This window comes from Myzus persicae, unplaced genomic scaffold (assembly GCF_001856785.1).
Source record: "Myzus persicae strain clone G006 unplaced genomic scaffold, MPER_G0061.0, whole genome shotgun sequence".
In the NCBI taxonomy this organism is placed as follows: domain Eukaryota; kingdom Metazoa; phylum Arthropoda; class Insecta; order Hemiptera; family Aphididae; genus Myzus; species Myzus persicae.
In genome coordinates, this window is record NW_019103757.1 from 174,601 (window position 1) to 188,107 (window position 13,507).

The window sequence follows — 13,507 nt, forward strand, 5'->3', positions numbered from 1 at the left end:
TAATTTCTTTCCACATAAATTTTGTGTGAAAGGGCAGTCAGAGAGACGACTGTAATCAGTATAGCAGAGCTAGCTGTTGTGGATACTTGTAATTTCTGTGCATATAACTACCTCTTGAGTTACTTATATTTACATTTATATTTTTTACACCTATCATAATTGTTGCAATACAATTTAGTAAAATACCTATAGTATAACGTTGAACTACTAAACATAAATTTAGTACCTATATATACTTCATATTGTTTTTTTTTCAACTTTTAATAGTATTATAATTGTATAAAATGTTCATCAAAGTATTACAATAAAAATGGATGTTTGGAACGTGACTTGTCGTATCATGCTATTGCAGTTGCTGCTGATCAATTGCATTATTTCCAGTAAAAATCAAGACGATGAATTTGTCAACCTCACTCTTACCACCAATAGTCCGGGATTACAGTACGAGATATTAGGGGAAGGTAAATTGTATAAAAGTAGTTGGACCATAAATACATTTATAGATTTAAAATATATAATAAATAGCCTTAGTGATATAAGGAGTATGTAATAATAATAGTTGTAATAATATTATACGTCAGTACAAAATTATGTATAAAAAAAGAGAAAAAAATAGGTCAAATTTAGAAAACATAAATTTAGGTTATAATCTTGTGCCCATTGCTCCAACAAAAACATAAATTTGACTTTGTATGTAAAAATTACATTTTAATATTTTATACATGTAAACTTCAATCTTTTTACATTTATTCATAACAAATAGTTACATTATACATTTTTTTTTTTTTAAATAAATTTTAGACATTTTTCATGTTATTTTATATTTTTATTGTGATATTTAATGCATTTTATATTTTGATATTTGTATAATAAATTATGGTTATTTGTTCAAATCATAAATCATAATAATATAATTTAATTTTAGTAATTTGAACGATTATAATACTTATGAGTGTAGTTGGTTAGTCATAATAGGTATGACATTTTGTTTTTAATAATTAAATATTTGTAATTTGTGTACAATAGATTATAATGTACCTAATATATATTATTATGTAATTAATGTGGCATTTGATGTAATTTGGTTTTTTTCTTATATACCTAATCGAAAACAAAAATTGTAGTAACTGTTATATTATAATCTATATATTATAATACTTGGTGTAAATATTATCATACTTTATGCTCAAATAAGTTCACCTAGAAACTAAATATTATAGAATATTTCAGATTTTGAAAGCAATCGCATTTCAGCTGTTTAACAGTTTTACAATAAGAAGTTTAAATTTTAAAATATGTGTAAAATACGGTAGTCAATATTCGTAAGTCAGGTGTACGAATACGACGAGTTCAATAATCAAATAATACGTAAATATAAAACAATATTCTTCGTTAATGATTCTGTTTTCCTTTTAAATTTTTCTTGTTTGTTATGAAATATAATTTCGATGCTAAAAATTACTTTTTTAAGACATTTTTGGCAAATTTATAGAGCAATGTTTTGATAGGTTTTAGGGGATTTACATCCAAATCTTTACTAAAAGAGCGAAATAATCAACAAAACAGGTATGGCATAAAAACATGGTTTCGTACTTCATATAATACGGCTTATTAAAGCGGTTTAAAGTAAAAATACCTATTATAAAAATTGTAGAGAAGAATTTTATCTAGAATCGTAAGAAGCCCGATTTTCGATATTTTTATTAATTAGTTAAATAATTAGTAGATAAAAAGTGTAAAAAACTTGTTAATATAACATGCGATATTGGACCATTGGAATACCATATTAAAAATCGGTTTCCTTACGAATCTAGAAAAACATCTCCATTACAATTTTTATAATAGGTATTTTTACTGTAAACCCCTTCAAATAGCCGCATTATTTGAAGTACTAAACCATGTTTTACGGTCGATTTTTTTCTACTGTGACGGCCTCTTAACAACCGATTGTTTAGCCTAAAAAACAATAATTGTGACATTTACGCCGGAAGGTGTGTCTTAGTTTTGCTTTAATGTTACCCTACATTAATGTTAAATTAAATTTAACGTCGCCAGCAGCAGAAAGTCTATGTCTGAGTCTGGTAGTGATTAAAAATACCGATTAAATGTCAATGTGAATTGTAATCGTCGATAACTAATCGATTTATAAATTACAATTTGAGTACAAAATGTTCTTCACAGTACACACTTTTAAAAGACGAAAATATAATTAGGAATAGGTACCCACACAGTCATCGAATTCTTTCAGTGTGCGTCACCAATTCACTTACACATCATAGAAATAATAATCATTGTATGTATTATAATATAAATCCACCTTTATGTCTTATGTTATAGGAACTGTAAATAATAATACGGTAAAACGTGCAAGAAAAAAAAAAAAAAAAGGTGGTTCAAAAAAGAAAAAAAATTCAAAGAAGACAACATATACAACATATGCATATACGACAACAAATGCAAATGCGACAACAAATGCAAATACAACAACAAATCTTCCATTAACTACCAGTAGCCATTCAGATACTAATGGTAAACCAATTTTTTGTAATTTTACATTTAACAAATTTTTAACACGTTTAATGAGATCAAACGTTATGAGTTATGACAATTATTGGCAGATATAGAGTGCACAATATTTTATGTGGCGTTTTATTTTTAAAAACAAAGACATTCCTTGACCTTATACTTTAGATTTGTAGGTATAAAATATATTTAACTTTACTGTAACATCATATTGTAAATACAATCAACGATGTCAGTGAGGTTTCAAACAACCGGTCATATTTTAATAAGCACGATGCACATGAAATTCAAGTTGTAAAAAAAAGTTCACTGCATTATTTCATTAATATGTTACATATTTCAATAGAGGTAGGTAATAAGGCGATCGGAATATATTGCCATTATACATATTTGATATTTAACTGGTTGGGTCTTCTCGAAGACCAGATCATAGGTTAGGTTCACTTGTTAGGTTAAATTCCAGGTGGTTAGATCTACCTGAAGGTTAGATGAGCAAAAAATTGTTCACTCAATAAAGCTCTAAGAAGGGAAAAAAAGGGTAATTAAAATAAAAGATTTTGGTTACAAATATACTAGATTTGTGATGTAGTATTTCTAACCTAAACTACAGTATTTAAAAAATAAGATAACTCCCTGATAAAGCAAATTCTGATTTCATCATCATTAGTATGGTGGGTCGGTAAAATACTCATAAATAAATCAAAAGTCGGTATAGGCACGCCACGCATCAGTTAAGTATAAAGTAGTGCGTATTCATATAAAAACGCAAAATGGCATACTTTGGAAGGACATAATTCGATTTTTTTCATCATCTTTCTTAACTCGTATTAAAACACATGTTTCAAAAAATAAAAACAAAAAATATGGTATGATAGCTAAACAGAAATTATTGTTCCTATGGTAATAAATCTAAATTATAATAAAATAAATACATACAAAAGATTAATCGAAATATATTGTTAAATGCTTATCGCAGAATAAAGTTTATACACATATACCTATATACATACCTTCAAACAAATAGGTATAAATTAAATGTTAAAATGTATTAGGTATATCATATAAAATATCATGATGTAGGTAGTACTTATTTTAAAAACATTAAACATAATTTTATTGATATATTTTAGTAAATGACATGGGTTATTTTAATACAATTTCACTAAAAAATAAAAGTCGTTTAATATATGGCCTCCTACCATTTTTACAAGTGTAAATCTTGCCAAAACCGATATAGGTAGTATAAATGGACATCATTTGTTTGCGTATTTACCTTTTTTGCGATTTGTTTGTTTACAAAATCACTACTACATTGCGTATATGGAGATACCTTCGGCAGCGCTAAAATAGCTCAAATGTAGAACTCATTTGCGGCCATCAAATGTAACAAAATTACAATTATTTTCATGTATATGGATTAGCAGTTGATTTATTATGCATTGTTCATAATAGTAAGTATTGATATGTTTAAAATTTATTATGTTAACCGTACTCTTGCCCATGGCGGGCGTAAACTATTTAATAAATAAATAAATAAATAAATAAATAAATGAATAAATTCATATAGTTTCTCTATCGTAGGCTAATCCCCGTAATTATGATCTACCGCCTGATCATGATCATTGACCTTTATATTCGTGATAAACTGAATAAACTGATAAAGCTAAGACGACATTTTATTTATGGGTGACTAGTAGTTTGATCTTACTATTCATTAAATTTTCTCGAACATTTTTTGTTTAATACAATTGTTCGTCATTATAATTATATACGGTTAATTTAACTCATACTTGTACCTTGCAAAAGACACGAAAATCAATGAAATATATTATAAAGTTAATGAAGATAATAAAAAATAGTCAATGCGTTCTACCACTCATGCATGTTCTACACATGCTGTGCGATTAGATGATAAACTCACAAAAATATACCAATTAGTAATTATTATTATTAAAACTAGATATGTGGCCGACAAAAAAATGTTTCTTTTTAAAATTATTATTTGTACCTATTATCAACTAGATTTTACAACTTTTGTATAGTACCTACCTATATTTAAAAAATGCAACAATTTGATTGATGGAAAAATTAACACACGTTATATTTTCCAGATTATCCAGTCCCTTACGACAACTTCTTCTACGAATACACGTTCGATGAATATGAAGCTTTAATTACGAGTGATCTTTATGCGACAATTTCTGAGGAGAATCATCGAAGTAAGTTTATATTTAAATAAATAAAACAAATAATATATTCAAATACTATGAGAAATACAAATGCAGCGAATATGAGCACATGTTTGATTTATTAAATCTCTTAATTCACTAAATTGCCTTAATACCTGGGTGGCTAGAGGTAGTATATTAGTAGGAATAGTGTACACCTACCTACGCATTACGTATCTTAAATATTGTCTAACACATTTTCAAGACTGGATTACTTGAATATCAAAAATAAAGTTATTTGAAAAGTTGTTCGTATGTGAAAATAAAATAATAACTTAAATTAATTATAAGTTTCAATTTTCAACTGTACATCTTAATCATGATAAATACAAACAGATCGTATAATAGCTGACATATAGATGTTGTTTCTTTAAGCTTAAAGCTGAAAATATAATTTATATCTATATTATAAATTAAGAAGACATCAATACGTTTTATTCATAAAATACATGTACCTACAAATATAAATAGGTATATGTCTGTTTATTAGCTTATATTTTTAAATATTAAATTAAATAACAAAAAAGTACCTGATTAGTCAGGTAAGCTGCGAGAGTAGGGTAATCGCGAGCAACCTAACCTAACGGGCAACAAAGTGCACGGGAACGGGATCAGCTAGTAATTTATAATTAAGTTTTACAATTTAATGATTAATGTGTGATTGTTATACGTTAAATTTGGTCACCCCTTTTACTGCAAGAATAAAAAAGGTACACACAAGTATTTCGTAAGAACTCGAATTGAAATTTTCATTATAGGTACCTAGGCAGTGGGAGGTCTCCTTATAGCGCCCTTGGTTAACATAGTTAAGAGCGTTTTTTCCCAGTATTAAAAAATTGACGTAATAATTTTTTTTTTATATTAATTATCGAAAAATATGTATAATGCTAAGCACGGGTTAGGCGTTTATAACAACAATTAAAGAAACACAATAATTTGTGATACGTCTTGTGATTTTTTAATAATTTCATCATTCAATCCGCAAGTAGTGTGAAAATAAACCAAATCACACACATTTCAAAATGTTATGTGTCTAATGAAAAAATGTCGTTTTGAAGGTATAGAATAAAAATACCACTTTTGAAGCTCAATTTTGCAGCCCTTCACAAATTGCACGTTGGAGTAGCCACAGTAAACAGTTCCCGGGCGTTCCCTTTTCGGCCAGTAATTTTTTTTATCGACATTGTCACCATACAAGTGTGTGAAGAAATAATAAAATAAAACAATTTTCAATTAACTGCTATGACATATTACATTAATTGAATACAAATGAATATATTCTTATACTACATATATAATAATAATTATGATAACAAAATATTCATACAAGTACCTAATTGATTTTCCATAATGCCTATAATATAATATATTATTATGTATCAGATAAGATGGAAACGATAAGGTTAGGTACCTATAACATACTGGCATTACTCTATAAAATACTACCATACTTTACTCTATTGCCTATACAGGACACATCACTATACTGATTGGGCCGCGTTTTACATTATATTATATCAAAAAACTAACAAGAAATAATACTGGTTTATCTTTATTTCAAAAAATCAACTATGAACGAAATTATACTTACATTGAAGACTGAAGACTAAAAGAATACTAAAATTGCCAATTGTTTTATTTTATTATTTTTTCATCCAGTTGTTCGTAATAATGTTGGTAAAAAAATTACTGGCCGAAAAGTGAACGGTAAGTTTTAGCTGAAAAGTGACACTGGACGAAAAGGGAAGTGTACATTTTGCTCGAAAACGGTGACGCCCCAGTTACCCATACTCTTGTTACACCATGACCTAGGTAATTTTACCGACATTTTACGAGATTCGAACTTCCACGACTCATAATAAATATTAAGAGACGTGGTTTTTAAGCAGTTTACGTAATACTGTGTATGATGTATAAACACGAGTTAACGTATTGTTATTCAAATTAACTGCAAACGGCTTATTTGTTATTAAAAATTGCAATTAAATTGACACTTTGACTATAGGTACACAACTAGTTTAAATAATTACTATATTTAAAAAAACTTAGGTATACCTTATTTAATTATTATCATATTTAATTTAGAATAAAATAAATGACATATATGTATTTTAATGACCAGATAAAATATGTCCACGATCCCCCATTAAGGGCTCCTGTCATAAACAATAAAATAATGAATAAAATTACATCAGAGAACTCTAAAATACAATCTTTGACCTCGATTGGGTTAATAATTATTATCAATATCAATAAAGGAACACAGTTTATATATTTCATATTATTTTAATTTATATTACCCTTATCTTGGTCATAAAGCAAGAGGACATTTTTTACCGTCGATTTCCAGTATACTGAGTCGGATGTACCTACACTTTTGTGGGTTAAAAATGTATAGATGAGAAGTAACATTTTATTTCAGAAATGATTAATTTCTAATGACACATACTATAATTTATAACTTTATTGGATGGCCGTGAACTTTAATCTCTAAAAATAAAGCAAAAACATGTTTTCAACCAATATAGAAATGAAATGCAAGAAATTATTTAAATCGTTGTAAAATTTGATTATAAAATCAACAATATCATTGTCTAGTATTTGACAAACAGATGAAATTGGTTGGGTATCTTAATCAATTATTCTAATGCATATTTATGGTGATGGACCCTGCAAGACGTGGTCAAACAGGTATATCATTAGCTTTCGTTAAAGTGGGGATGTCATCAGTCGGGGTCCGAATTTCTTACCTAACATGCTGTAACACAAAACTTTCACAGCACTCCTACTATCCCTAAACATCACTAATTATAATTACACCACGGTCAATAAACTTAAATAAAAATATTTTTTTTTCAATTTTTTTTCAAATCTTAAACACATAAGATATCTGTCATTAATAATGACTGGACTAGAATTTTAGTGATCTAAAATTCATAATTCATAAGAAATTAAAATGACTTCATATTACCCATAAAATACAGCTTAAACTGTAAACACCTTTTAGTTAATGATACCTATATTTTTTTACGAAAATAAGTTTAATATTTTAATTTTACTAACCTAACATATATTATATATTAAATTCACATTAATTTATTCATTAATTAAAATATATTTATTGAATTGTATGCATTTTAGTAGATTTAAAATCAATGATAAAATAATACTGTAGAATTTAAATAATTTTTTTTATACAAATAATTGCATTTGAATCTTAGATGGTTCTAGTCAGTACAAAAAAAATCGTTGTTAAGCTCTCCGCTTTGACAAGATTGTGAGACTTTGGATTGATCGATTTTAATGTTGTTAAAATAATAACATTTCTCATTATTTCCACTAAAGAACCGTTGCAGCATTATTTCAAAGTTTGAACCTTTTACAATATTATAATATCATAACATTTCAGTTTTTACAACATTTTTGCTCAATCATAATATGTATTGGAGAACATGAAATTTCAAAAAAACAATCATTATAATCGTTATTGCTACTGAAAAAAAACTTATTTGCACCTCTATTTGTACCTCTGTGTGGTGTATATATATAAATTATATTCGTCATAAAATTATACATTTAAACAAAAATAATACTACCCAGTGTATTTGTATACTGCCCGGGACAGTAGCGTACCTGAGAGCGGCACAGAGGGTCATTTGCACCTTCCAAGAATTTTTTTTCTAGAACAATTCATATTTGATCATTTATATTTGCTTTTGGATTTTTAATGGTTTTAAAATGAGGTATTTAATAATCCCGATTCCCTGAAAATGTTTCTGCACAGGTATGTCACTCACCAGGGAACTCTTTGGTATACAACCTACCTATTAGTGAATCACCGCATCATGTTATACACGTTGCGGTTCAGAGGAATGAAGCTAAACATGTTTTTATTTTTTTTTATAAATTAGCGCATTTTGTGAATAAATTTACAAATGAACAATTATAATAATATTGGGAAATCGTGCACATTCGAAGTGTACTTTGAACCCACCCCGCAATCAACAGCGTTATCTGCAATTAACTGTTTACTGTTTGTATAACTACACTGTACCGTACGTACCTGTTCAATATTTACAATTATGGGTTTGATTTATGACTGGTCAACCCATCCCAAATATAACATATTATAATGTAATCGAACCGATTTTTTGTTAACTTAAACGTAAATAGCCTCGTGCGAGTGACCTGCATGTGGTGCTGAATTACTGAAGGTTGTCTAATTGTACCATCTAAAATTAAGGGTGGCCAACGGGTAGAAGATATCTTCTCTAAATTATCGTTAGTCATCCGTCTTAAAAGTGCACGTACGTGATATATTTGGATTTAAGATCGTCGCTGCCGTCGCATGGTGTATACCTCCACGGTGAACGCGTCCGATTTCGTTCGTTGGACTCCGAGTTGGTAACTATAATTACTATGATTCGCAGTGTTCAATGTCATCTATTAATTGCTACACTATAATAGACCGTTTGCGAACGAAACTTCGAGACTCGTTCTTTATTAAATTAAACTTAAAAGAACACAGAACTGCGGTGTTGCATATAGTGAATCGTATATTATGCATGTACCTATTGGTGTATATATTTTGTGCATATACCTACCTACAACAGTTGAGTGTATTGGTAATATACAATCCGCCTTTCGTTGATGGAGTTCTTACATTTATTTTTCCCAGGCCGAAAATTACGTCTCAGTAATAGATTTGTCCAAATAATAGATAATATTACACCAACGCCTAGTTCATTATAAATTCATAATGTTTCGGTTTATCGGGTAGCACGTTTCTCGTATTAATATTAGTCATACGTCATATCGTTATAAATACTTTTTTGATATGTATTTAAAAAGACAATACCTATATTGAAGTATGTACTTGAATGGTCATTACATAAGCACATTCTGTACATTTAAACATATTTACTCATTAGGAACTTGTCTTGGATCGATCTTCAAGACCGGAATATAAGTCTAGATTATTTTTTTTCTGTTAAAAAAATTTATTTATTACAAAATAAGGATGGTTTTAATATAATGGAAAAACGCCTATAATGTATAATAAATATATACCTATAGATAATATCACAACTTTTAATTGATATTTCCACTACGTAGGAATGCGTAGGACGCGAAATTAACCGGTCTAAGTTCACAAGACTTCAAACTGCATAGTAATTATAATGTTAAAAATGTTTAAACATTATGTTAACATATTAACGAGAAATCACAAAATGTGACGAAATCTATCCGGCCCATGGACATGAAATTTATTTTTTACGATAAATTAAATGAGGATTTCAGTATCGCTTTTACTTTTGTCGGCTAACCGTGTGAATACATACAATTTTGATAGTCCCTGTAAACTTGCAGAATTCTTATGCATTATACAAAAATATTAATTTGTAACTCCTGGTATAGGCCGTAATGTTGTTGAATGCATTCTACATGTTGCACTCATACTGTCAAACGGTTAGGTTTATTGTTTTACGGACAAAATAATATTTCATTACTTAAATTAAATTATCGAAATTTGGGAAGTTTCAATATTCTCAGCAGTGCGTAATATAGTAATATGTTTATTTTTGGCAACGGTTTTATTTATTTTTTGGTGCACTCATGTAATTGAAATTTAGGATGTCGACATGTCTTAGGGGTAGGACTATAATAGAAGTTCCACAAAAGTTTCATGTTGAAGAACTTTTTGAATCGAAAAGCTCATCTCGTGTGTGTCTCCGAGACTAAAAGAGCCAGGAAGATACATTTTTAAAATTTCAAACTGGTCTCTTCGAACATGATGATAAATTTAAAGAACAATATTGCAAATGGAAAACACAATAATTTTTACCTAATGTTGTATAATTTTAATAAGTCAATCAAGAAAGAAAAAACCTTATTATTAAAAAATATACTTTAGGTACCTCTGCCTAAACGTTGGTATGTGACTGCACGATATTTTTCAACGCACCGACTTATCGACCGACTATATTGCTCAACTTAACCAATTATACACAGGCATTATAAGAACAAAGTGATATATGCTCTTCTTTTGGATTTCTTCGCTGTGGTTTTGATTCCTGAGAAAGCACACTCACTTCCTCCCCGCTTTTCTTTAATGATTAATTTATTAAAACTTTAATTTTGGAATTTATAGTTTATACTCAAGAATGATATTTTCATAAACTTAAATTTCGTATGAAACTGCGGTGACTGGTAATTCAAACCTTTTTGTGGAATCAACTTTTTTAATTTTTAAAACGAGAATCACCTTTTTTAAAGTGATTTTTTTTGATCAATTTTTATGTATGTAATCAAAATTCGAACAAATAGTTTCTATGTAATTACAATTTAATTTCTACGGTCATAGTATTATAATAAAGAAGATTCAGATGATAATTTTAGGTAAATTTTATTTTATAACCTATTATAAAACTGAATATTGGATTATCTTATATTATAGTTATATTAGTTATTATGGTCATATTATGTTCTGCCTAAATGGTCGATTGGAGAGGGTAGTAAAACTATTTTGATGAAGTCGTTTTTCATTAGTAAAAGAATCCATACACTTCGCATTTTTTTTTTTTTTTTTTGACAAATTCAACTTTATAGAGAATTTTCTTAAGTTTTTAAGGCATTAGTCAAGCTTTTAGAATAGTTTTCATTGTTCAAACGAACGTAAGTTAATGTTGTCCGAGTGTATTCTTGTAATAAAAACCAGTTTGTTAGTATAGAGATGTATACCTATTAGTTAGATAGTGTTTAAACTAAGTGTAGCTATATAGCCTATATTAAATAATATTATGTTATAGATACTTGCCAACCGCCGTTTTCATGTTTAAAAATAATTGAAAATGCTATAATAATACTCCTATATTTTAGGATCTTTAGTATCTATAACTTACAAGGCTTGTGCAAAAAAATGTCACCACTGAACACCACGTTTCAGTAACATCGTTTTTTGTACACATTTTTATAACCCATATTATAGGTAATGTCATATTATTATCATTAGGTACATGATTGTTTTAAAGGTATTTGTGCATATTTTTAACGCGCTTGTTGTGATTTTTTTAGGGCACTAAGAGCCCTAGTTATGACTAATACTAAATATGTATATAAAATCAAGATAATATAATAATCAATCACCCATTGCGCTTTGTACAATAGTGAACTGCAGATAATATTATTAATAATGACGATTGACTCTCGTTTGAGTGACCGAACACGGAACATGCAAAATATTAATAGTTTTCGTGGTATTTACACAGGTGGTCCGACTGCAACAGCCACACCGACTGAAACGTCTGCAGCTGCAGACCAAAATCAAACTACTAGTCGACACGATCATCAATTCAAGGTACCGGAAGTCCCTCCGTTGCGTCTCAAGTCGAACGCCGACCACAGTAATCGTTCGACGGCTGGTGCATGCGCATCTGGAAGTGCAGGAGTCAACGAAATCGAAGCTGCAATAAACTCTTTAAGGAGTAATGACCATGTGGTCGTCGATGACTTTCGCAGAGGTGAATACGTTTTCGCGGACGCACATCTTTGGGAGAAATGTGACTTTACCGCATTTACTAGTTAAGTGTGTCTTATTCGTATAATGGTTTATAACGGTAAATGTAAGTTGGGTCCCGATAAAGAGATACCGGGCACCGGCAACAACATACGCATAAGTTGCGGCCAATGATTTTGGCATGTATTATGTACATAAATTGCTTCCGACGAAAAATCCGTAAAAATAATAGACGATAATATATATTTTCTCCTTAAAAATCTCTTGAATAATTAATTTCTGAAATTTTACGTCACTAGATGTAGGTATTTAAAAAAAAATTCAAAGAACCAAAAACTAAATAATAACTGAAACTGAATTTGGTTGTATTGAGTTATATTCGTTTGCCCTATTTAAGGACGAAAACCTTTTGGTTACTCTGTGTATATACAAAATGTATGAACTTTTGGTAATTAATATATTGTATTATTTTAACATTATAACCGTGTATCTATTATTGTTGTAATGTTATTAATATAATAAATTAATTCATATTATAGTTTTACGAAGCGAAGCGACTACATTGAGTGAGATTACTCTTGTGGTTTAGCATTAAATATTGTTAATTGTCTATTAACCATTGGTAATTAATTAATTAATAAAATAATTTATTAATTCTTAGCTGACATTATGTTTTTGTTTATTTTTTTAATATAAATCATCATACATGCTTATTGTAAAATTTATTTATAGATTGTATGTTTTAAAAATAAAAGTTTAAAAAAAAATGTATTTAGTTATTTTATATCAACATCCTGACATCAGGGTAATTATTCCGAGTGTAATATAAATAATATGAGCCCTACAGAGTTATAAATAGTAAATAATTTAAGTTATAAACGTTACATTCGGATTCTAACTTAACCTAACCTTATACTTTTCTTTATACATTTTTTAGGCAAATGTATCATTTTTGAGGAATTGTGGTTAGGCAATTCTTTCGTTTCTTGCGATAGCTGCTCACACACCGTCAATGTAAATTATCATTAGTCACATTACCCAGTGTGTAACTTCCCACCAATCTCCCACATCGTAAATATTACGCACCTACATGGACAATATGCAATTTAAGTCATTATATTATCAGTATATTCAAAACCAATTTATGGACACGAAATAGCTTATATTAGGCCAGCTATTACAGGTACGCCTGACAAAAATTTTAGTACATTCAAAGATTAAATTTTAAAAAAATGTAAAG

General features: G+C 28.7%; 1 long non-coding RNA gene across 1 annotated transcript; it reads left to right on the top strand.

Annotated features, from left to right (window-relative positions):
* Positions 1-2,378: 2,378 nt before the first annotated feature.
* Positions 2,379-12,746, top strand: LOC111035211. The gene is made up of 3 exons (XR_002604630.1): positions 2,379-2,529; positions 4,635-4,742; positions 12,020-12,746. It is a non-coding gene; the product is annotated as an uncharacterized LOC111035211 (long non-coding RNA).
* Positions 12,747-13,507: the final 761 nt, after the last annotated feature.